Consider the following 24,246-nt stretch of genomic DNA (forward strand, 5'->3'; position numbering starts at 1 on the left):
GCTCATATTGCACCTTTGCTATCCTTACTAACCAAATCATCCTCCTTGCCCATTATTTGTACTTCTTGTGAAACTGATTATTACCACTCTTCTTATGTTGGGCCATAATAGCAAATGACTCAATGCATAGGTTATGCAGGAGGAATAATGTGGAATTTGTGGAGTGAGTTTGATGGGCAACAGAGCTTATACAAGAAAAATGATTTGCATCCAAATGGATTTGGTGTTCAGAGTCTGGAAATGCCTCCATCTTTCTCTGTATTACATGCTTAATCTCTCAATTCATCCATTTCTCACTTATCATATTTAAATTTCTGACCTTTGCAATCAGTTACATGGAGTGATACACAGATTATGCCTCAGTTATGTAACTCGTGCATAACCCTTGGTTACATGGAGTGATACACAGGATGAAGCGGGAGCTGCAATGAATGCAAAGAGCATCTGGCAAGTAGGTCAGCTGATATCAGAAAAAAAGAAATGCAAGAAAAGAGGAATGAATGCTTGACTAAGAGAGAAGAAAAAAATAAAGGAGCAAGTTCTTTATTGTGATTCTATCATAAGAGGTGAGATTGGCAAGAGATTGACAAAAATGTGTTTTCTGGGTTCAAAAAGTAATGATATTAGTGAGGCTATTAGATCACAAAAGGGTAAAGTGAAAGAGTTGATGTTTTGGCTGGAATGAATACTTTGAAAGGAGAAACGTATGGCATGAAGGAGGACATGAAAAAAATTACTTGAAGTAGGGAAAAAAAAAAAAAGAGTTCAGATGGTTGCCATGGTATAACAGTGCAGAGCTGAGAAGGGCCATAATAGTAAATGACTCGATGCATAGGTTATGCAGGAGAAATAATGTGGAATTTGTGGAGTGAGTTTGATGGGCAACAGAGCTTATACAAGAAAAATGGTTTGCATCCAAATGGATTTGGTGTTCAGAGTCTGGAAAAAGTGTTGTTGAATGAAGCAAAAGTGGATGCACAAAATCAGGGAAACTAGAGCTTTTGAGAGAAGCTATTGAGCGGATATGCAAATATCAATGAGATAGTTAAGTGTAAGAATGTGCATAAAATGACTAAGTTAGTATCACTTATAACAAAGCAGAATGGGATAGTTAAAGTATCAAGATAGAGGTTAGCCTAAGGGGCTTTAGAACTTTATGTACACTAATGCCAGGAGCAAGATGGAGGAATTTTGGGCAATGGTTAGTTCATCCTGGGCAAAGCATTAGTGAGACATGGCTGACAGATGATGACATAGTTAGTGGGATAGAATGTGAAGGGTATAGCGTGTTCAGGGAGGATAGAGAGAAGAGAATTGGGGGTGGGCATGTTATTCATGATAGCCAATGAATTGCAGCCAAAGAGAGTAGCAGTTCATCAGAAGGCCAGTGCCAATAGCACATTTGAGGTCATGTGATTATTATTATTATTTCCCAAGACCTCATGGAGTCAAAGACTCATTTGGGAGGTCCTTTTATCACACACACACATCTCATCATACTGTGTCTTAAACACACTCAAACTCCCTGCAGACACCACATTCTCAGCAAGGCATTCCAATCATTCACAACTGTGCATGAAAAAAACCTGCCTCTCACTCCCCTACTCACACCCTCTTTATACAGTTTCCAGGGATGACCTCTGGTTCTTCCCTGATCTCCCACTATTCTCTGTAGAACTTCTCCACCATTGATCTTATAACAACCCCTTACCAACTTGTAGGTCTCTATCATATCTCCCCTTTTCCTTCTCTCCACCAGACTGCAAATTACATCTTCTCAATCTTTCCTCATACTCAACATTCCAGAGGTCAGAAACTACCTTAGTCAGTCACCTTTGGACACCCTTTCCAACATCTCTTCATCCTTCCGAAAACCCGGTGACCAAATCTGGGCACAATAGTCCATGTGTGGCCTAATCAAAGCCTTATACAATGGAACAAGAATCTCCCTACTTCTGCACATCAGTGTCCTCTGCATCATTCCCAGAAGTTTTTGGGTTGTCTTCACAATTTTGGCGATGTGTTCCCTAAATTTTAGATCCTTATCCACTATCACCCCCAGATCTCTTATTTCCTCTAGCTCCAACAATATATTCTCACCAAGCATAAATTCTGCATCCCATCTTTGTTTTCCAAATTTTAAAACCTTACATTTTGCAATATTGAACTCGCATCCCCATTTGCTTGCTCAATCACTCAATTTATTCAAGTCTTTTTGCAAGGCCACAACATCTTCACTACACTTTGTTTTGTCCCAACTTTGCATCATCTGCGAACAACTGAATATCTCCATCCAAATCTTCACCAATATCATTAATATACAAGTTCTCCTTAATATACCTGAGCTCTTCATAATCAACCCCCTTGTAGTTCCACATATACCCTTTTTTACAGGGGTCCTTGCACTTCTGGCAACCACCCAAGTAATCACCTCATGGTCACTTTCACCAATTGGTGGATGATTTGACACCTCACGTATAATTACATCCTCTGATGAGATGACCAAATCCAAGACCCTTAATCCTTGTGTGCCGTCTGTTACATACTTTCTGAGGTAGCTATCCCTCAAAAACTCAAGAAACTAATTTTCTTCATTTCCAGTTGCTATCTCTTCATTCCAGTCTATATTGCCATAATTAAAATCACCCATAATGATCACCCTTTTCTTATTTGCTTGGCTTATTTGACTATAGATTTCACTATCACCACCATCCACATTACCAGGTCTAACAACATCCCACCAAGTATTTGATTCTATTCACCTCTATCTCACACCATACTGCCTCAAAACCACTAGCCCTATTTCCCTCTTGCATCTCTACCTTGTATGGACATAACTCTTTCTCTATCATCTTTCTCTATCATACCCTTCCATCTCTATTCCTGTCAGGATGTCGTCCTCATCTAACCATGTCTCACTTATTCCGACAATCTTCGGGTGAACAGACACAATTAGTGCAACCATTTCATCCGCCTTGTTTCTTATACTTCTAGCATTGGCATACAAACATGACAGCTCATTTCTGGATCTACAGCTAGTTCCACTGATACCACTCACTCGATGTGATCTCTCCATGCTGGACTGGGGCCATTTCCCTTTCTGCTTCTTCATTTTAGAACCCTTTTCAATTTCATCTGTTTCCTCTTGATTCCTGGTCATCCCATTTCTTTCCTGCCTACACATGCTCTCACCTCCTCTTGGAGCATCCACCTTTCTCATGCTGTGTACCCCTGTCCACCCTGAGCCTCTCCGTTTCCCTGCTCCTCTTGCACACCCATTCTCTCATTTTCTATACTCATACCACTCACTTCCCCATTCATTTCCATTTCTTCAATCTCTCCTGTCTTACTCTCCTGCTCTTCCACATCACTCCCCTCTCAATCTGATTCATTCTCTCTATTCACTTCTCCTTCCAGCAGAAGTCTCTCCAAGTGACTCGCACCATAACCATTCAAATGTAGTCCATCGTTCCCATACAGCTCACTTTGTCCCTCAAACTCATTCCACACATTAACAAACTGTACTCCCATATCCTCACACATTTCAGCCAGAATATCATTCATAATCCTTGCTCTCCGTCTCATTTCACCACAATCATACCTAGGCAACACACTGACTACCCTTCCTGTCACACTATTCTCTTTTATCTTTTCAAGCAGCCTCCTGACATTCATTCTGACATGCTCTTTGTTCTCTCTCAAATCATTTTGTACCAATTAATACAATTAACTCTTTTGCTCGCTCCTGCCTCATATCCAATGCCTCAATCACTCGACTCATTTTACCGCCTGGAAAACATACCTTGTGCATTTTATCCTCTAGCACACCTTTAAAAATGGAGTCGCCATACAATGCCACTCGCTCATCTTTCGTTAACTCTTTCATGCCATCATGATTTATTTTAATAGTTTTGACCTGAATTCTCTAAATTTCATTCCGCATCCATTTCATTTCTTGCCTCATCCAATCCAATTCACTTTCCGAATCTCGCGGCATATTCTCTCTATCTATAAATCTTTCTAACTTTCTAACTCTCGATCCCCTCTTCTCACTTTCAATCTCATTCATCCTTCTTTGTTTCCGTACTTTCGGACTAACATGCGTCCAACTTTCGCTATCATTCTTCTCACTTTTACTCTCATTCATCTTTCTTTGTTTCAGTACTTTGTCTAACATGTGTCCAACTTTCGCCATCATTAATTCTTTTTTCGCTATCATTTATTCTTTCAATTTTTTTCACTTGCATTTTCTTTACGCCATTTCTACTTTCACTTTCGTCCCTTTTAACATCCGTTATGGTTTTCAAATCGCTCTTTTTTTTTTTTCCTGATTTTTTAACATTTTTTTCACCCCTCTTTCAAACGTGCACTCACAACCCAATCATTACTAACACTTTCTGTCATCAATTTCATATTTGCATTCACAGTTCCTCGTTCAGGTCACACTTCGCATACACTCTTCTTCCATCTGCGCTAAACATCCACAAATCATTTATGTAATCGAAGGAATACATATAACAGACCTAACACTTAATGAAATGACTGAAATCTAAATTAAAATCATGAAATGACAATGCCACTGCCATTTTTTTTTTTTCCCTGTAGGTTACTAGGTCTAATAATAACGATTTTGTAATTAAGTTTAGGCATGAAAAATCCCCCACACTAATAATACCGGTAGCGCACAAAGTTTACAGCCGCTCTTACTCAAACAATTACGCATATATAATTAATTGTTCCTAGAATAATTTATCTGAATCAGGAGCTCTTCTTAGGTACGTTAACAGCGCTTGGCTCACTAGTGCCCTCTCTGATGTGAGAGGCTGGAAGAACAAAATACAGCAATCCCTTGATTAATGCATCTCCGATTAGCGTGTTTTCAATTAGTGCATCATTTATTTTCTGTACCCAAATGCAGTTAATGAGCCTCTAAAATTTGATTTGTGCACCTGTATACATCTTAAAAATAAATGTTAGATTTTAAAATTTTTCTATCTAGCCATTTTTTTATGGCTAACTATTTTTTAAAAAAAATCACTCACCAGGTTGAAATAATTTAGGTACCAATTTAGAACATTTTAGTTATATTGCTGGCCTATTTGGCCAAGCGGTTAGTGTATCCGTGCCCAGGGAATGGAAGGAAGGTAAGATAGTGCCATTGCATAAGGGTGGTAACAGACTGGAAGTGTCTAATTATAGGCCAGTCTGTGTGTCATCAGTAGTTAAGATCTTGGACAAAGTAGTGATCAGTAGTGAGAAAGTAAACTAAAGTTACAAGAACATTAGATGAGGGAAAGGCATATACTGCAATTTTCTTAGACTTGGCGAAGGCATTTGACAGGGTGCCACATGATAAGCTGATATTTAAGTTGCAGCACATGGGTTTGGATGTCAGATTGGTCAACTGGATTCAGGATTGGCTGTCTGATAGGTATCAGAGAGTTGTGTATGGTGGAGCAGTTTCAAGGAAGCAGAGGGTTACAAGTGGGGTCTCACAGGGCTCAGTACTAGGACCTATATTGTTTAACCTTTATATCAATGACATAGCCAGTGGATTGCAGGGGGATATTCAGTTGTTTGCAGATGATGTGAAGCTGGGAAGGATTATTAGTAATAGTGTAGATGTGGTAGCCCTGCAAGAGGATTTAAATAAGCTAGATAGATGTGCAAATGAATGGGGGTGTCAGTTTAATGCAGCAAAATGTAAGGTCTTGAGGTTTGGGAAACATCGATGGGATGCTGCATACTCTATGGGAGGAGTTATACTGGAGGAAGTAGGGGAGACAAGAGATCTGGGGTTGATGATTGATAGAAACCTGAAGTTTAGGGGACATATTGCAAAGGTGGTGAAGGTAACACAGAGGATTGCTGCTATTATGAGAAGGACACTGACCTGCAGAGATAAGAGGGTTATCATTCCATTGTATAAGTCTCTGATCAGACCACACTTGAACTATTGTTCTCAGATTTGGTCCCTAGGATTTGAAGGGTATAAATTAACTGTGGAAAGGATACAAAGACAGATGACAAAGATGGTTTCAGGACTGTACAAGGATAGTTATGAGGATCGGCTGAAAGAATGTGGACTGCAGAGTTTGGTGGATAGAAGAAGGAGAGGTGATATGATTGAGACTTTTAAAGTGTTGAGTGGTGGTTACAGGGTTGACACTGGGGAGTTCTTTCGCTTGGTTGAACAGCGGGAAGGAGTGATGACAAGAGGCCATCCCTGGAAGTTACGAAAGGAAACTGTGAGCAAGAGGGTAAGGAGTGGTTTCTTTGTGTGGAGGGTGGTTGAAAATTATTACGCAACACCTCCAGGGAGTCTTTGGACTCCCTGGAGGTGTTGCGTAATAATTTTTAGCCAGCCTGGTTGGCTGAATGGTTAGCGTATCCATGCTCCAGCCAAAAGGCTGTGGGTTTGAATCCCACCGTGGGCATGGATGTTTGTGATTGTCTTTGAAAATACTAGTGGTGGTGGTGGTCGGCAGTAGATGGCATTGGTGTAGATGATGGAGGTAGCTGCAGTTGGTGGAGTGGTGGAGATGGACAGCTGTAGAGTAGGTGCCCCCTCCCCTTGATGAGTCTTTGGACTCCCTGGAGGTGTAATGTGATGATAATAATAATATATAAGTGAATATTAGATCCAGCATTATTTCAAAGCCGAATGTAGAAACTATGAAAGTTTCATAAAAATCAGTTGACCAGAGAGCTTATGGGAATACACTTGCCAGCATTCACACGGTGACTATATATTTGCTTTTTATTAGTCCATTTTGATTCCTGGATTGGGTGGTGTTTGTTTTTGAAGTAGTCTGTGCTAAGGCAAATCATGAATGTCAACGAGTGTATTCCCGTAAGCTCCCTATTCAACTTATTTTTACAAAACTTTCATAGTTTCGACATTTGAAATAATGCTGGATCTAATATCCACTTATATAATTTTGCATCACTGAACTGAAGCTTTTTTGACTGGTTATTTTAGTAAATTTTACAGTTATTTTTTAACGGCATACTACACTATTTCCATGTACACTGTGTTCTGAATTTACCATCAAAATATATGTCAGATGCTAATTACATAGCATTTTCCTGATCATATCTTGTGCCTCCTTTGCAATTGTTTTCCTTATATTTTTATTTTAAAGTATTTTTCAAACCTTTAATCATGAGTAAAAGAATTAGTGAGCAAAGAAAGTGGAAGTGTGAAAAAGATTTGAAAAGTAATCTCATTGGAAGAAAAACTTGAAATAATTAAGAAACCTTAACAAGGCAAGTCCAGAACAAAGATAGGACAAGAACACAAAATGGGTGAATCAACTATAAGAGCAATTTTAAGCAAGCTACTGAATACAAAGAGAAAGGTAAGCTGCTTCAAGTTCATCATGCATGCATCCTGCTCGAAATCAAAGTATTATAATGATCAAATTAGAGAGACTTCTTTCTACATGGATCAAAGATTGTCACCAAAAACAGTCCCATTAAGCACTGATCTTATTAAATCAAAAGCATTAAGTTTCATTGCAACCTTGAAAGAAAGGGCTATCAATGATGGAAAAGAAGAATTCCATTCTAGTGCTTGGTGGTTTGAGCATTTCAAAAATGAGAGCCTACATAATGTTAGAATCACATGCGAAGCTGCAAATGCAGATAAGGAGGTGGCTGCAAATTATCCAGAGATTTTGAAGAAAATTGTGGACAAAAGGGGCTGTTGTGACCTACAAATATTTAATGTTGATGAAACCAGCCTTTTTTTGGAAGTGAATGCCTTCCAAAACTTTTCTGGCCAAATCAAAAAAATCTCAGCTGGGTTATAAAGTAGCAAAGTCGAACGATATTACTCTAGCAATATGCAAGCCGTTTGGAAGCACATTCTTCCACATTGTGCAAATGATTTTCGAGGCTTTTCAAATGAAATGGATAATGTTGTTGAGGAAATTGTGTGAACTGGGTTTTGATGAGATTGACAATGATAACGTCCAACAGTTAATTAAATCTTATTCTGAGGAATTGACTGACTCTGACCTGCTAAATTTAGATGCACAGTAGAAGATCCTGAAGAATATGAAGAAAATTTAACCACTGATAGTCAGCCAAAAGAAATTTCCCAGAAACAATTTGAAAATATTTTTTGCACAATCAAAATTTTTAAGCAGCAATGCTTTAGAGGCTGTCCCTGACAAAGAGAGAAGTAGTAAAATTTGCAGAAGAGTAGAAGAGGCAATAGGCAAGCAAGCTTCATGGTTTTCCTTTAACTAGGCCCTGAGACATACCCTAATTCTTTTATTAAAAAAAAAAAAAATTAAGAGTCAAAAAAGAAATTTGAGGAGTGAATTATACTTTTCCCATAGGTTATTATGTTTGATTAATGCATTTTTGATTGATATGCCTGTTTTAAAGAACACATAAGAATCATTAACCAAGGGATTGCTGTATACAGTTGGATGGAAAAGATGATGGGGATAGTATGCATTGACAAATAAGCTCAATGACTGGAGGCTGCTGTGGTGGCCCATACATAAGCACCCCCAAGGAAAATATGAAAATATTAAATTTTGTTTGTGTTTATTGATAATAACAATGCTTACAACATTATATAAATGCAATACAACATGCTAAAGGTTACAGAATATTATATTTTGACATTTATTGAATAGTTAATAATTGGAATTGTTCTATTAATGCTTTAGATTATGAAGCAAATGCACTGCAATGCCGGTATTCGTTTGTGCTTGTCACTGCACGTTACGTCATTCCCACACTGCCCAAACGGCAGTGTGGGAATGACGTATGCTTATGCACGTTATTTCTGTGAGATACGAAGCATTTATTATTGGTGCGTGTGCGTGGTGAACAATTTTTTTTGTCAAATTTATTTTGTTAAAATAACATATAATTATTTATTTATTATAGATACAAGGCTGAATTATGATGCGTGTCACTGTTGATAATATGAAAAGAATTATTTTTTCAATTATCATTACACGAAACAAATGCACTGTGATCTAACGCCGATATTCATTTGCGCTTGTCATTGCTATTGATACGAAACTTTTATTATTGGTGTTTGTTCGTGGTGAGGATGAAATATTTTTAATAAAGCAAATTTTAATATGTAAATTTATTTATTAATAAATTCGTTATTGATTAGGAAAAATTTCTTTTGTATATGCAGCAATCCCACTTAAAATTTTCACCGGCTGTCACTGGGAGGCAGGTAATTATTATGAAGGAATTTCAACTTGAACAGCAAGCACCCAGGCAATGCAGATTGGGAGGAGGAGGAGAGGAGACACGAGAGGAACAAAATAGAATTTATGCAGTGAAATTGATCACCTGGGTTGTTGCTAACCATATGCAGACTTTTGTGAGGAAAGAATATATGTGCAATTATAAGGCTGGTGATTATAACAAGCTTAGGAGCTAGCTTGGAGCTATAACATGAAATGAGAATTTGAACGGTAAGGAAATAAATGCTGCATGGGAACTGACAAAAAAATACATCACAACGTCATCGTGGGAATGAATTCCAAAGGCCAAAAGGGTGAATGAGGTAGGTTTAAAATGAATGAATCTGGAGCTTGGACATGAAAATTGGAAAAAGAAGGCAGTATGGAGGAAGTACCAGATTACATAAAGAGTATCAAGAATAAGCCAGGTGAGTGACTCAGTAAAGGGGGGAAAAATTGGCAAATCAGAAGTAAAACCGTACAAAGGTTGTTTTTTTTGGTATGTGGAAAATAGAAAGAAGAATGAACATGGTAAGATGATGTTCATAGATGAAAGTAGTAGAATGGTAACTGCTGCAGAAGACATTATTCAGGTATTCAGTGATCAATTTATAAGGGTGCTTCATCTTGATCAGAGTGTAATCATGAGGAACTTAGGTCAGACTAAACCAGAGCTGAAACAGTTCTTGAACAGCACCCAGGCAATGTTGATGTTCCTTCCACCGAACTCCTCATTCCCTGCTACATATGAAAGTTGCCTTCTGAGCTTTTTATAATCACCAGTCTTGTGAGGAAAGCATTTGTGTAAAACTACATGTTTTGCAACCACCCAGATAATCACTTCATAGTCACTCTCACCAACTGGAAGGAGATGTTTATGTCATTTATAATGACATCCTCTGATGAGATGCTTAAATCTAAGATCCTTTCCTTCATGCTTACACGGTGGTCAGAATACATCATACAAATTATGGAAACAACTACCGTGTTAGAGTAAAACTTTAGTTTAATATAAACCAAAATAAGCACTTGAAGTTTCTACCATCACATGAAGGCCATCATCTGGAGTATACACATGTACAAAGAAACAAGCTACACTACAATCTACATGGCATGCTAAAGTTACTGACCAACCATTACAACTATTGGCGTGACCTCTGGTGGGGGGAAAAACCTTACTACATCAAAGCTAGAGTCCTATTATTATTATTATCCATTAGGTTACAAAATTAAATTAAGCTGGAGAGTAACATGTTTACAAAAAGGAAAAAATTAATAATTAATAAATAAATAAAAAATATATTACTTATATAAGTATACATATAAATTATAGCCAAATGGTATGGATAGTGGCCAATAAAAGCTTAAACATTGCTTAAAGTCCTAAAATCAGGGTTTACTGGAAACTAAGTGGGCTGAATGTGTGCCATCCAAATTCTTGGGATTTTTATGCCATTATTATTGTTAAGATTGGGGTGGTTAATCAAAATTTCACAGGCTTCTTTAAATTTCTGTTTATACCAGGGTTTTGTATGATGTAATAAACAAGTAATTTTCAAATCAATTTGGTTTAGGGTATTAAGAGTGTGATCTGAGAGGCCTGCTTCACCAAAATTTAACAATTTTGGTGAAGAAGGCCTCTTTGTGGGCGCTAGTGAACGTAGCGGTTGTGTTGAGTTATGCTAAAAAATGTGTTTTTAAATTAAAGTATAGTGTGGCTTTTTGTCTCAAATTGTGCTGCAGTTGTGCTTCGGTTGGATACAAGTGCCCTTTAGTGGTGTTATTGTTTGAAACAGTTGTATATATTGTGTTTTCGATGCTGTTTCACTACTTCAGCGTCTAAAGATGGCATCCAACAAGAGACGTACATCAGCGGCTTGGAGGACTTCTATACGAAAGTCTGGCTCTGCATTGGATTTTTTGCAATGGATGCGTTGCAGAAACTCCTACATATATGTGCTGAAGAATGTGAAGGATCTGTGGACTGTTTGGCTAAATGAGAGGAATAAAACTTTGACTTATGCAAACGTATCAGGATAGGCTGGATCAATTAGGAATGGAAGCAGACGTCGGAACCGTAGCGGAAGAACTTCGTCAGGAGTTCATGAAAAGGAAAAGTGACCTTCATCTTAAGCAAGAGGAATTGGAAGTGCTCAGTAAGGAGGTTCTGGAAATTAAAACTGACTTAAATGTGTTGAATAGAGAAATTAGGACTATGGAGATTACTTTAGCTGAAGTAACTAGAACAGGATTAAGTATGATTAAAGTAATAAATAGTATGGAAGTGATTGGGAGCCAACAGAATGAAAGCACAAGAGGTCTAGAAGAAACGAGATGTCATGAGAATAAGGGAGTAAGTAAAAGAGCATTGAGTAATGAAACTGGGAGAGTCATGCTGAATAGCATAGAAAATGAGGCCATGAGTGATGTTTGTTTGGACTTAAATGAAGTTATGAGTGGTAAAATATATGTCGATTTTATGATTAAGGGTATGGAGAGCAGTATGGCTGAGGAGTACTTGGCTGGTGGAACAATAGAGTGGCTTTAACAATAAAGAGAGGGAATGATGCAGAAAAGATGATAGTTATGGTGGGTATAAATGACCTGAGTGGCAGTATAAATCGGGTAGCAAAAGATTTAAGAACATTTAGATATTGTGAAGAAGAAAAGTGTCAATGGGAGGATAGTGTGTGTGTGTGTGTGCGCTGTCTCATTTTGACAATTATGAGTTAAGTAGACAAGCGATGATAATGAATGATATTATTATTATTCAGGCCTCCATGGAGTCAAAAGACTATTCGTGGGAGGTCCTTCCTAAGAACATAAAGTCTGTCAAGACTCATCGAGGGGAGGTTCCCCCCTAAGAAACACAAAGTCTATCATACCACTCATTAACTCATTAACCGTTCTCACCCTCACCACTCTATCAGGCAATGCATTCCATGGCTCAACCACGCTCCATGCAAAGAAACCACTTCTCACCCTCTTGCTCACAGTTTCCTTTCGTAACTTCCAGGGATGACCTCTTGTCATCACTCCTTCCCGCTGTTCAACCAAGTGAAAGAACTCCCCAGTGTCAACCCTGTAACCACCTCTCAACACTTTAAAAGTCTCAATCATATCACCTCACCTTCTTCTATCCGCCAAACTCTGCAGTCCACATTCCCTCAGCCGATTCTCATAACTATCCTTGTACAGTCCTGAGACCATCTTTGTCATCTGTCTTTGTATCTTTTCCACAGTTAATTTATCCCCTTCAAATCCTGGGGACCAAATCTGAGAACAATAATCCAAGTGTGGTCTGATCAGAGACTTATACAACGGAATGATAACCCTCTTATCTCTGCAGGTCAGTGTCCTTCTCATAATAGCAGCAATCCTCTGTGTTACCTTCACCACCTTTGCAATATGTCCCCTAAACTTCAGGTTTCTATCAATCATCAACCCCAGATCTCATCTCCCCAACTTCCTCCAGTATATCTCCTCCCATAGAATATGCAGCATCCCATCGATGTTTCCCAAACCTCAAGACCTTACATTTTGCTGCATTAAACCGACACCCCCATTCATTTGCCCATCTATCTAGCTAATTCAAATCCTCTTGCAGGGCTACCACATCTGCACTATTACTAATAACCCTTCCCAGCTTCGCATCATCCGCAAACAACTGAATATCCCCTTGCAGTCCACTGGCAATGTTATTGATATAAAGGTTAAACAATATAGGTCCTAGTACTGAGCCCTGTGGGACCCCACTTGTAACCTTCTGTCTCCTTGAAACTGCTCCACCATACACAACTCTCTGATACCCTATCAGACAGCCAGTCCTGAATCCAGTTGACCAATCTGACATCCAGACCCATGTGTTGCAACTTAAATATCAGCTTATCATGTGGCACTCTGTCAAATGCCTTTGCTAAGTCTAAGAAAATTGCAGTATATGCCTTTCCCTCATCTAATGTTCTTGTAACTTTATTATAAAAGGCTAGCATATTGCTAAAACAAGAGCGCCCTTTCACAAATCCATGTTGACTCTCACAGATAACATTACCCTCATCTGCCAAGTTCTGTATACGGTCCCTCACTGTTTTCTCCAAGATCTTAACAACTACTGATGACACACAGACTGGTCTATAATTAGACACTTCCAGTCTGTTACCACCCTTATGCAATGGCACTATCTTACCTTCCTTCAATTCCGTGGGCACCTTTCACACAGCCAGACTTTCATTGAAAAGCCAGGTCAAAGGCACTGTCAGTTCCCTAGCACATTCTCTCAAAATTCGTGGTGAAATACCATCCAGTCCCACAGCTTTACTCTAATCCAGAGTACTCAGTATTTGAAACACTCTTCTCCTGTACCTCTAAACCTTGAACCTGCCCTGTCTCTCTAGCATTAAAACTGACTCCTCTAGGATGAAATACTTCAATAAAGTGTTCATTGAACAATTCCACTATGTCCTCTGCATCAGTCACTCTAATTCCCATTTTTATCCCACAATATCATTTTTCCACAGTCATTTCTCCTCTTACTGGCCACATAGCTAAAAAATTCCCTAGGATTTTCTTTGGATCTTAAGACCAATCTCCTCTCATAATCCAGTTTCGCTTTCCTTACCACACTAGTCACTCTTCTGGCCTGTGTCTTATATTCTTCATGCACCTGTCTCCTTATATCTCTTCCATAGCCTCTTTTTCGCATGCAATTCCTGTTTAATATTGTTTGTCATCACTTTACTCCAAATTGTGTCCTCTGATTCCCTTGTGGAAGACAGCTTACTATTGATGCTAACAAATATTCCTTCACATTTTTCCAAGCACTAATGATATCCCGACCTTCCAATTCCTCCCTCCATGAAACTTCCCGAAGTTGACGTCTAAGACTATTATAATCACCTGCATTATAATTCCACATAAGTTCCCGTCTCTTTGATACTCCTGCATGTCTATTCATTTTCCAAGTCAAAACCATATGGCCATTCTCTCCAACTGGTGGGAGAGATGTCAACTCAGTTATTATCAACTCTTCTGATGCTATAACCAAATCCAAAACTCTTGAACCTCTTGTTCCCTCTGTTACATGTTGCCTAAGACATTTGTCCCTCAAGAATTCTAGAAATTCCATTCCCCTATTGCTACATGCATCTTCCTCTCTCCAATTTATACTACTGTAGTTAAAATCTCCCATAACAATCATTCTTCTTGCACTTGCCAAACTTAGCTGTCTAAACATCTCCTGGTCCCCATCCTCTGTGCTCCTGGGTCTGTAGCAACACTCCACTAAATATCCTGTCTTGCCTACCTCTACCTCACACCATACACTGTCAAAATCATTTGTCTCACTTCCTTCCAAAGCCTCCACTCTTAGATGTATGTGGGATAAAAAAAAATAGATTTTCAGGAGAAAATACCCTGCTATCAATTCAAGAAATTCATTTTCTTGAGTTGGTAGAGTTGGCAAAATTAAAAATGAAATTAGGAACATGCAGAGTGATCTTAGACGTTTAATGGAAACAAATGAAAGTGTGCAAAATAATTATGAGTGATTCGAAATAGTGTATTGAAATTCCAGTGTTAGAAGATAGCATTTATTCCCAAATGTTATCTCTTCATTCCAGTCTATACTGCCATAATTGAAATCACTCATAATAATTACCTTTCCTCAGTTCACAATTTATTTATTCATATGGAGTTTCCTCCCTTTTATCCCCCATTCCTATTGGGACGAGTTGAGCCCCTCATGGGAGGTTAAGTATTTATGGCTGTAGATCAGTGTGTTCACGGGGCCGGTTTGCCTGCTTGCAGGATGAAAAACCCCCAGATAAACTGGTGGAAAAACCCTGCTGTCCATGCCCAAGACTGGCTAACTTGGCTATGGCTGAGGAAGATCCTTAAGCTCCTTACGTCGGCGACGGGAATCAAACCCAGGCATATGGTTGCGAAGTGCATAGCGACTAGGCTAACCCCGTGTACCTCTGTTCACTAATCCAAGTGTATGCATTTCTGCATCACCACCCTCCACATTCCCAGACTTATAGCAACATTCAGCTAAATATGCCTTCCTGTTAATGTCCACTTTTCACCACACTGCCTTGTAATCATTGCCACTATTTCTCTCTTTCATGTCTATCTTATATGAACATAATTCCCCTGCTCTTTTGATCAGCACTCCTCCTTCCTTCTTGTCCTTTCTATTCTTGCAAAAAATATTGTATCCTTCCATTTCTATTTGTGTTAGGATATCATCTTCATTTAACCATGTTTCATTTATTCAACTGATCTTAGGGTGAATAAACTCAATCAGTGAAACCATTGCATTTTCCTTATTTCTGATACACAGCAGTTCACTTTTAGGTCTATAGCCAGTCCTACCCTAGCCACTTGTTGGTTGAGATTTTCCCACCACACCTGCTCTTGCCCAATCACCTGTATCAACGCTTACTACCTATATCCTTTCAGTATAAACTTCTGCACCCACATCGCAATCTATTCCATTTCACTACTACTTCCAGCATGGACTCTCTCTATGTTTTATCTCCCTGTTCAACAAGCTTGTCCTGTTTCCCTGTTCCTCTTGCATTACTGTTGTCTCTTCATCTTTCACACTACTCCATATTTCCTCTGGGCCAAGCACTTCTATCTCTTCAATACCACTTTCCTGATCTTTCACTTAATTTCTTACTTCTGATCTCTTGCTTGCATCAATGTGCACTTCCATCTAGCAACACTTTCTCCAGTGCACTCACTCTGTAGCCATTCAAATGCAATATCATGCCTGTATAATTCCATTCTTCCTTCAAACACATGCCATACATCCACAAACAGTACTCTTTCTCTTCTCCTCACAAATCTCTGCTAGCATACCATTCATGATTCTGGCTCTCCATCTCAACTCATCATTGTCACACCTTGGCAACTCACTGACAACTGACACAATGATATTATTTGCATTTTTCATGAAGTTTTATGAAGAACTTTATTGGTGGTATTTTTGCTTTAGCCATTGTTTATAAATATATTGCTAGTAATTTGTAATTCTTGTTTAAGAGCTTGTTCATTAGAGCAAATTGTTATAGCTCTGTTTTGGAGGGTGTCAATGACTCCACATTTTTGTGAAGGGTGGTAATAAGAGTTAGAATGTATATGTTGGCTGGTATGTGTAGGCTTGTGGTAGACAGTGAAGGATAGACTGCCTGAGGGAAGATGTGCTGGTTGCACATCGTTTAAAAGCCTCCATTTAAAAATTTGTAAAAATTTTTTTACAAATTTTAAAAATTTGTAAGAAATTTTTGTAAATTGTAAAAAATTTCAATAGTAAATCAACATGCACTCATGTTGTTTGTTTAGGTACCTGAGGAAGTGTTTAAAGTTTGGCAGCCATGTGGCCAGATAATGAAACATTGTCAATGTATCTAAGCCAAACTGGAGGTTTTAAAGTGAAGGAATCTGGAGTACATTGCTCAAAAGCTTCGATTTAAAAGTTAGCAATTGGGAAGGATAGTTGGAAGCCCATGGATATACCTTCTTTTTGTAGGTAAAAATTATTTTGCTATGTAAAGTAACTGGAACATAGTATGTGGGCAGAGCTGTAATATTGGGCAGAAATTAGTTCTGTAAAAGAAGAATTATGTCACTTATTCAGACATTTGTGAAGAGAGTAGAAACATAAAATGAACTAATAAATCATCTTTGCCAAGCATTATGTTTTTTACTAAATGCAAGTATTTTCTACTATGAACAATTCAATATGCTAAGTTGTACTTGTTGAAATCTGAATGATCTGCTGAAACGAAGTCACAAGACCATTCAGAGTTCAACAAAGGTTCCCCCCCTTCTGATAAAAAAAATTTTTCTGTCTAAGAAAAGATTTTTTTTTTTTCTTTGTAACTAGTCTCCCTTTGACTTTCCTTGCCTCTCTCAATTGGTTGATCACAACTACTTTCTGGACTCTCCCTCCATCAATCTAGTGGAAGTGTCTAGTCTGTTAAAGAAATACTGGGTGAATTGAAGGCATCTGGCCTTGCTTAGTTCCTTGTCATTGCTTAAAGTTGATGTCCTGGATTCTCTCCATTTATGAGCTCTGCCATTATCCTCCATTTTCCTTGATACATGAGACATATTCACACTCAAGACTGGGCTTTGTGTGCTACGGCTCTCTGTGTGTCATAGGTTCCCTCACTCAAAGGGTAAACCCTTGCTCCATGACCTACCCTACTGTTGTGTTGGGGGCTGAGGTTGTATCTAGATTGTGTCAACATTATCCCCTCATTTTCACTGTGATTGCCCTTCCTAGTGATCTTGGGTGAGTTTTGTTTTATCAAATCTTCCCTTTCAGTGCATTTTCTCAGTCTATAATACCTGTTAGGGGTCTCATCTTCGATTACACTTCCCCCATCCTCTCTGATCCTTCTTTCTTTCTTCCTTCCTTTTCTGAGTCTCTGACCTGGCTTCCAGTTCTTCTGAGAAACCCCCCCTTCTTTTCCCACACACTTTCCACAGAGTCACCCTGACAGACTAATCTTTCCGATCGTGTCTTGTAGAGTTTCAGTCTGTCGGATTGAACTACCCAGGTCCTTGCCTTATTTGAAACTTCCTTGACCCTGAAAGTTACCAGAGATAGTTTCTCCTGAACTACAAAAGGCCCCAAGGCACTCTTACCAAATTTTCCCCCTTTTCTTCCCACAGAGCCTTGCTCCATAAGGACAAGGTTGCCTGGGTTCAGATCCTTATGTTCTCACTTTGTTTGCATAATCCCTGGCTTGCTGGGAGCACGATTCACTCGCCCTGGTCACCATATCATATGCAATCTTGCTGTTGTTCACAAGGTCCTTCAAGTACAAATTGATGTTGGGAAACCCAGAGTTTACAAGGGTGTTCTTGAAATCGCCGGGAAAAGATGGCTCAAACCCATACAGTATTACCACCGGGGCCTCCCTTATGGCTGTATGAGGAGCGGTTTGACACGTGAGCAAAGCATGCTCTAGGAAGGCATCCCAACTTGAGACGTGCTCATTGGCTAGCTTAGAAAGAGCAAGCTTTAACACTTTCGCTGCCAACTACGAGTATACTCATAGCTGTATACTCGTAGTTGCACACATATACGTAGTTGTATATGAGCCACACAAGCCTGCTACGAGTATACTCGTATGATGCTTGCCGCCGGCAACGAGATTACCGTACTGACCTTGAAGAAGTGAAAATGCTTGGCTTGTGGAGCTAGCAGCAAAACTATGTATACTCATAGATGGCATGTGCTCTGCACAAGCCAACTATGAGTATACTCGTATGACGCTTACCGCCAGCAACAAGATTACCGTACTGACCTTGAAGTGAAATTGCTCGGCGTACGGGAACAGACTATGCTGAAGTAGCGTGGTAGCGAACATGTTAAAGTCCTATTCAGCAATTCGCACATGCCATTCCCTTGAGGGTGGTAAGGTGTGGTGAATAGCTTCCTCACCTTCAACAATTTACATAGCTGCAGCATCACTTCAGCCTTGAAATTAGAACCCTGATCAGTAAGGAGAGTCTGTGGGGTCCCATATCTCGAGATTATAAGCTTAAAAAACTCGCAAGCCACAGTTTGGGCTGTTTGATCCTTTATTGCTACAACTTCAGGATATCGTGAGAACATATCCACAATCACCAAAATGTATTTGTTTCCGTTCTTTGTGACTGGGAGGTGCCCCACAATATTCATGGCCACTGCTTGAAATGGGCAGCTAGATGTTGGGGTCGACTGGAGGGTGGGGGAGGGCTTTCCATGTATACCAGATTTCTTTTGGCACATGTGACAGGACAGCACATATGCCTCAATGTCTCTCCTCATACCCTTCCAAAAATATCTACTATGTATTCTATTTAAGGTCGTGTGTATTCCTTGATAACCTGCAAGACTAGCGTCGTGAAAGGTATAGAGGATCCAAGGAACCATTTTCTCAGGTGCTGCAATTTTATCCTTCCATCGTCCTACAGGATCTTGCTTGGACAGTAGGAGATCATCCAGATCAAGGTGTAAGGTGTGAAAGAAGGACTTCTCATCCTGTGACCTCTCTCCCCCTCTTAACCAAATCATATAAATTTCTCCAAGTGGGATCCCTTTTCTGCTCCTCTATGATATGAACCTTGTCCCATGTTTGTTGTTCGAGAGGTGTGCCTTCCTTCTTGCTCACGGTCACTGCCACATTCAGTGAAAGAGCCCTCTCTCGCTCTGGACCTATACCATCCTGGTGAGGGGTACTGAGTGACCTAGAGAGATAGTCAGCCACCACATTAGTAGAACCGGGGATGTATCTTATGTCCAAATTAAACTCTTGGATTTCCAAGGCCCACCTGATGATCCTTTGGTTCTTATCCTTCATGGATGATATGAAGGACAGGGGCTTGTGGTCAGATCTCAAAATTATTTGTTGGCCTAGTAACATATACTTGAGCTTCCTCAAGGAGAAAACTATGGTCAGCACCTCTTTCTCAATCACTGAGTAGTTGATTTCTGCAGAGGACAATCTGTGGTTGATGAAAGCAATGGGCCTGTATTGCTCTCCTTCCTTTTGCTCTACAATGGCAGCAATAGTCCATAGAGGCGTCTGCTGACAGGTAGAATATCTGACCTAGCTTGGGGTAAGTCAGCACTGGTGACTGAGTCAAGGCACAGTTTAGGAGTTGGTGGGCATGTTGCTGTTCCTCCCCCCACTCAAACTTCTTTCCCTCTTTAGTTAGCTTGATCAATGGATCCATTAGACCTGAGCATTTAGGAATAAATCTCCTATAAAAATTCACCACCTAGGTACCTCCTAACTTGCTTTGTGGTTGAAGGAACCTTTGCATCCAATATTGCAGTTATATTTTACTGGGTAGGATGCACATCGCCCTCATTCACCATGTGGTCCAAATATTCCACCTCTCTGAGAAAAAAACTGGCATTTTGAAAACTTGAGGGAAAGTTTGGCCTTGTCTAACCTATTCATCACCTCCGTTAATAGCCAGCAATGCTCCTTAATGCAGGAAGAGTACTGCTCGATTCAAACTTCCCGCTGCTACGCATCCTCGCCCACCGTTCTGCCTCGAACCAGCTACCTCGACCTTCTCTTTACGACCACGAAATCCCGGGAAAAAAGCCTTGTTCCTCCTTTTGCAATCCCTTATATTACACATCACATAGCTCCCCCTATCCTCTCCTGAAGCACCTTGTATGGCGCTATGTTAGTCTCGAACTCCGAATGATGTCAGCACTTTTTTCTGTAGCAGGAAATCGCGTGATTGTTGTTATGCACACCTGCTCCGAGTATCACACAGCCTCAGGCACTTACACATACCAAACCTTTGGACCCACTCTTACATTTAGCTCAGTAGAATATTTAAGTTAATTTTAGTTACACTGTACAATACTAAATCCTGATTTATAATTCATAAAAAAACTTCTAAATAATATAATATAATTCCAAATCTGTTATGCATCTTTACAATTTTATAAGCTACATTTTATTATCTTTAATTTCACACCTTAAACACAATAATATTTGATTTTTACTAAATGCAAGTATTTTCTTAGCATATTGAATTATGAACAATTCAATATGCTAAGTTGTACTTGTTGAAATCTGAATGATCTGCTGAAACGAAGTCACAAGACCATTCAGAGTTCAACAACAGACAATGTCATTGATATAAAGGTTAAACAGTATAGGTCCCAGTACTGAGCCCTGTTGAACCCCGCTTGTAACTTTCCACCTCTAGTGGAACTATTACCTCCTTTTCTGTACATGTCGGCATTCTTCACATTATAGCAGCAGTTGTCTGGGTAACCCTTACCACTATCATAATGTGTACCCTGAACTTCAGTTCCCTATCCACTAAGATCTCCAGATCCCTTGCCTCCTGTAGGAAAGTTTCTCCAATGTAGTAAATATCAATCCATCTTTTCTGGCCAAACTGCATATATTTACCTTAGCAAGAATGAAATGATATCCCCCATTCTTAAATCCAAAGCACCAATCTATTCAAATTCTCTTGTAACAACAACATATCATAAATTCCTGAAATTGCTCTTCTTAATTTAGTATAATAAGCAAACTACTGAATATCTCCTTTCATACTATGAAAGGAAATATTCAGTTTATTCATACTGTGAAATATTCCATTGATATATGTTATACAACAGCGGTCTCAGAACAGGACCCTGTGGTACCCCTCCCCCCTCCTCATCACTTTCCTTTTTCAGGATAGTGCACCTCCATACACAACTCACTGGCTCTTATCAATCAACCATTCCTGTAATCAAGCTACCAAATGACTATCCATTCCCATCCTGGTCAATTTCAACAGTAGTTTATCGTGGGAATACTCAAATGCTTTAGCAAAATCCAGATAAATGATGGTATAAGCATCTCCTCTGTCTAATACACTAGTCATTCTATTATGAAATGTAACCAATTGTTGTTGTTTTTTTTTAAAAAATTTAGATATAAGAGAAAGAATTAATAACATGTTATTACTGGAATCACTCATGTTCAATTTAAATATCTTTATTTGTAAAATTTTTGACTAAGTTTCATAGCCATTGTCAATATAATTATAGGAAAACAGAGACCTGCACTATCAGCAGATGGAGAATAGTTCCATGTGCATTAATAGATATCCAAAATAAATTACAATAAAATAATTTAGTTAATAAATTATTTTTAAATATAAACAAAAAACGAATCACAAATTAAGGAACACATGAATGGTGAGTACTAGTAAGTATAACTTTCCAAAATTGAGAAAATTTTAGGCAGTCGTTTTTGTTCAGGTTTAGGTTGTGAATGTATGTTTCACAGCTTTCCTTGTACAGTCTTTCCAGAAGAAAGTAAATTTTGTGTAACACTTTGGTTTTGTTCCACTGAATCCTGTGTTTTGTAGATAATTCATGGTTGCTAAACCACATCTGTGAGGTTCTTTAAGTGAAATGTATTCCTGATGTTCTTCAAGATGAATTTATGCAAAGCGACCAGTTTGTCCATAATAACATAAGCCAAAAGAGTAGAGGATTCTGTAAACTCTAGAATAAGAAAGAGAAGGATATTTGTCTTTAGGTCAGATAAGGAAGGTATTAAGTTTATTATTTTATTATTATTATTATTATTATTCAGGCCTCCATGGAGTCAAAAGACTCATCGCAGGAGGTCCTTCCTAGGAAATACAAAGTCAATCAAGACTCATTGTGGGAGTTCATACCACTCCTTGAACTCATTGACCATTCTCGCTCTCACCACTCCATCAAGTAATGCATTCCATGTTTCAACCACTCTCCATGTAAAGAAACCACTCCTCACCCTCTTGCTCACAGCTTCCTTTCATAACTTCCAGGAATGGCATCGCTCCTTCCGGTTGTTCAACCAAGTGAAAGAACTCCCCTGTGTCAACCCTGTAACCACCTCTCAACAGTTTAAAAGTCTCAATCATATCACCTCTTCTCCTTCTATTCACCAAACTCTGCAGTCCACATTCCCTCAGCCAATCATCATAACTAACATTGTACAGTCCATCTTTGTTATCTAATTTATCCCATTTTAAATTCAGAATTTGAACTGGACTTAAACTTTGAAATGGTTATGAACTGGATAGAAAGAGACTTGTAAGTTAATCTGTCAAAGTAGTCTTGCTATTTAACATATGGAATATGAGTTCTGGTAATTTTCTTCTGGATGCAGGTTAAGCCGACAGCCATAATTATTGATTATCTTTTTGATGGTTTCTACAATATAACCATTAGAGATAAAGGTAGTTCTGATAATAAGCAGTCTTTTTTTAGAAGAGAATCTGTAGAACATATTTTATGAGCTCTGTCGACTAAAAATCTGATTACACCATATTTCTGACAACAGTGATGATGTGAGTTAGAATCAATGTATTTACCAGTATGAGTTGGTATTTTCTGTGTTGAGAACTTACACTACCATTTGGTTGACATAGAATGAGAACATCCAGAAAAGGAAGACAATTGTTATCTTCTACTTCCAGAGTACATTTGATTATTATTTTATAATTTTGTTAATTATAAAATTATTTTATAATTAAAATTGATAATTATCCTTTTGTTCACTAATTCAAGTTGTTTATGTTTCTTCATCACCACCTTAAACATTCCCTGGCCTTTAGCAACATCCAACTAAATATGCTTTCCTGTCAATCTCCATTTTACACCACACTGCTTCATAACCTCTGTCATGTCTACCTTACGTGGACATAATTATCTTGCTATCATCAGCAACAATTTCCCTCCCTTCTTGTCCTTTCTATCCTTGTGAAAAATACTGTATCCTTCCATTTATATCCTGTTAGATTCTCATCCCATGAGAATATCATCTTCATTCAGCCATGTTTCACTTATTCCAATGATTTCTGGGGTGAATAAACTCAATCAGTGAAACCATTTCATCTCCCTTATTTCTGATAGTTCTGGCATTTGTAAAGAAACACAGTAATTCATTTTTATGTCCATAACCACTCCTATCCAAGCCACTTGCTGTTTGTGATTTCCTCATCATACCTGCTCAATCACCTTTATGACCACTTAACACATATGAATTCATCTCAACTTCCCTACACAAATCGCAATATACTCTATCTTCATACACACATTTACTGCCACTGTCAACATCCACTCTCCCTATGCCATATCTCTGTCCATCTGCCCCCCCCCCCCACACACACACCATATATCTGTCTTTCGCTTGTAACTTTCCCACTGTGGAAGGGTTGGGCCTACTTTTCTCATGGTGACCCAGTCCATCATAGAGGAGAGCATTCATGTTTGTATGAAGGTGAAAGACAATTGCAAACATCGATGCCCTAGGTGGGATTCAAACCTGCAGCCTCTTGGCTGGAGAATGGATATGCTAACCTCTTGGCCAATCAGGTCTGCTTACACACACACACAACACTTGTATATTTTTTCCCATCTCCTGATGATATTTTAACTATATTAAACCGATGCATTGCTTGTTAGTATTTGTTGTTTTCATAGTTGCTGTATATC

General features: G+C 38.8%; 1 protein-coding gene across 1 annotated transcript in view; it reads left to right on the forward strand.

Annotated features, from left to right (window-relative positions):
- The window catches only part of LOC150095455 (glycine dehydrogenase (decarboxylating), mitochondrial), a 649,342-nt gene that overhangs the window by 534,795 nt on the left and 90,301 nt on the right, over nt 1-24,246 (forward strand). The gene's annotated exons all lie outside the window — the stretch shown is intronic.

The sequence above is a fragment of the Typopeltis vanoorti genome, chromosome 20 (genome assembly GCF_054136105.1).
Source record: "Typopeltis vanoorti isolate ZY-2024b chromosome 20, IOZ_Tvanoo_1.0, whole genome shotgun sequence".
In the NCBI taxonomy this organism is placed as follows: Eukaryota; Metazoa; Arthropoda; class Arachnida; order Uropygi; family Thelyphonidae; genus Typopeltis; species Typopeltis vanoorti.